The following is a 3,079-nucleotide window of genomic DNA, read 5'->3' as shown; positions in this document are numbered from 1 at the left end:
TAGACGTAACAAAGACCACTGACTACTATCACAGATATAATATGAAAAATGGAAACATTGTGAAAATCACTAAATGGCAATACAGAAATACAAAGTCAGCACATGCTGTTGAAAAAATGGTTTCAGTAGACTTGTATACAGGGTATACACATTTGCTACATACTCAATAGAAAAGACATGTGCACCAAAAGACCTTCACATGTGTGCTCATGGCATTTATAATGGCTATCAATAGCAAAAAAAATACATAAACGATATGCTCAAAAGATAATCATATGGTCATGAAAATGAATGAACTGCTGCTACAGAGAAGATACATCTCAAAAATGCACTGAAAAAAGAAGTCACACATAAAAGATTATATTCTATATGACATTATATATATGTATACACACACACATACACTAGAACTGTTAAAATAACTCTAGGTGTTAGAAACAAGGATCACAGTTTCCTCTGGGGAAAAGAGAGGACTACAAAAGTATTTGCCAGAGTTTCTGAGTAAAGTTCTACATCTTTTTTTTTTTTATTTTATTTTATTTTATTTTATTTTTTTATTGTAAAGCTACTATACAGAGGGTTACAGTTACATGAGTGAGGTTATGAGTACACTTCCTCTTGAACATTGTTACCCCCTCCATTGTTTTCCCCCTACCATCCCCTACCTCCCTCCCTTCCCCGAGGTTTTTTTTTTTTTTTTGATTGTGATTAAATGATTACATAATTTCAAAGTCACAAGTTCATTCTAACTTCCCTGGAGCAAATTGTCTACCACAGTCTGTAATATATAACAGTGTTCACATGTTATATACCATATTTGTGATCAGCAGCATGAGGATATTTAGTAGTGGTTCAACCAGATGAGCGGGAGTTCTTTGTTTCTTAAGTCCTGTTAGTTTTGTCGTATCACTAACCTTTTGGATTTAGCATCCACTTATGAGGGAGACCATGTACCGTTTGTCTCTTCGTTCTTGGCTTACCTCGCTCAACATGATTCCTTCTAGCTCCATCCATTTCCCTGCAAATGCCATTATTTTGTCATTTCTAATGGCTGCATAATATTCCATTGTGTATAGATACCACAATTTTTGGATCCATTCATCTGTGGTGGGGCACCTAGGTTGTTTCCATATCCTAGCTATTGCGAACAGTGCTGCAATAAACATGGAGGTGCACGTGTCCTTGTATATTGGTTCCTGTTGTTCAGGGTAGATGCCTAGAAGTGGTATGACTGGGTCGTAAGGGAGGTCAATCTTTAGCTTTCTAAGGACCCTCCAGACTGCTTTCCAAAGTGGTTGTATAAGTGTACATTCCCACCAGCAGTGTAATAGGGTTCCTCTTTCTCCACATCCCCTCCAGCATTTGTCGTTGGCTGATTTGTGGATGTGGGACATTCTGACTGGGGTAAGGTGGTATCTCAGGGTTGTCTTTATTTGCATTTCCTTCACCACCAGGGATGATGAACATTTCCTCATGTGTTTCTTTGCCATTTTTATTTCTTCATTTGAGAAGTCCCTCTTTAGTTCCCTTGCCCATTTAGTAATTGGTTTGTTAGGTTTGGGAGGGATTAGTTTCTTGAGTTCCCTGTATATACAGGATGTTAACCCCTTGTCTGATATATTGCTGGTAAATATTTTTTCCCAATTAGTTGGTTGTCTTTCTAGCTTAGTTGCGATAGATTTAGCTGTGCAGAAGCTTTTTATTTTAAGGTAGTCCCATTTGTCGAGTCTCTCTCCAACTTGTTGTGACCCTGGGACTCTGTTCAGGAAGTTCCTTCCTGTGCCTATTAGTTCAAGTGTCTCTCCTACTCTGTCCTGCAGTAGTTTCAGAGATTCAGGTTTAATGTTAAGGTCTTTAATCCATTTTGAGTTGATGTTGGTGCATGGTGATAGGCTGGGGTCCACTTTTAGTTTTCTGCATGTGGCTGCCCAGTTTTCCCAGCACCAGCGGTTGAAGAGGCTGTGTTTCTTCCATTGTATGTCTTTGGCTCCTTTGTCGAATATCAGCTGGCTGTAGGCCTGTGGATTTATATCTGGATCTTCTATTCTGTTCCATTGGTCTTCGGGTCTGTTTTTGTGCCAGTACCATGCTGTCTTTGTGATTATAGCTCTGTAGTAGAGTTTGAAGTTCGGCATGGATAGCCCTCCCATATTGTCTTTATCCCCTAGAATTGTTTTGGCTATTCTAGGTCTTTTGTTGTTCCATATAAATTTTTGGACTGTTTTCTGTATTTCAGTGATGTACGTCATTGGGATTTTAATAGGAATTGCATTGAATTTGTATATTAGTTTTGGAAGTATCACCATCTTTACTATATTAAGTCGGCCTATCCAGGAGCATGGGAGGTCTTTCCATTTCCTAGTGTCTTCTGCAATTTCTTTCTTTAACTTTTTATAGTTCTCATTAAATAGTTCTTTTACATCTTTGGTTAGGTTAATTCCTAAATATTTTATTTTTTGGGAGGTTATTGTGAATGGGGTTGCTCCCTTTATTTCCCTCTCTTCCTGTGCGTTATCAGTGTATAGGAAGGCAACTGATTTTTGTGGGTTTATTTTGTATCCTGCTATTTTGCCGAAGTGACTTATGATTTCTAAAAGTTTGGGGATGGAGTTTTTGGGATCGTGGAGGTATAGTATCATGTCGTCTGCAAAAAGGGATAGTTTCACTTCTTCTTTCCCTATGCGGATCCCTTTAATGTCTTTTTCTTGCCTTATTGCCCTGGCTAAGGGTTCTAGGACTATGTTGAAGAGGAGTGGAGACAGTGGACATCCTTGCCTTGTTCCTGTTTTTAGGAGGATTGGTTGTAGCTTTTCCCCATTAAGTATAATATTGGCTATTGGTCTGTCATAAATGGCTTTTATTGTTTTTAGAAATGTTCCTTCTATTCCTATTTTCTCCAGAGCTTTTAGCATGAATGAATGTTGAATTTTATCAAAGGCCTTTTCTGCATCTGTGGCGATAATCATGTGATTCTTGACCTTGGCTCTGTTGATATGCTGGATTACATTTATTGACTTACGTATGTTAAACCATCCCTGTGTCTCTGGGATGAAGCCTACCTGATCATAGTGTATTATTT

This window comes from Dipodomys spectabilis, unplaced genomic scaffold (assembly GCF_019054845.1).
Source record: "Dipodomys spectabilis isolate Male_0828 unplaced genomic scaffold, ASM1905484v1 ptg000043l, whole genome shotgun sequence".
Lineage (NCBI taxonomy): Eukaryota > Metazoa > Chordata > Mammalia > Rodentia > Heteromyidae > Dipodomys > Dipodomys spectabilis.
Note: the sequence above shows the minus strand (reverse complement) of the source record.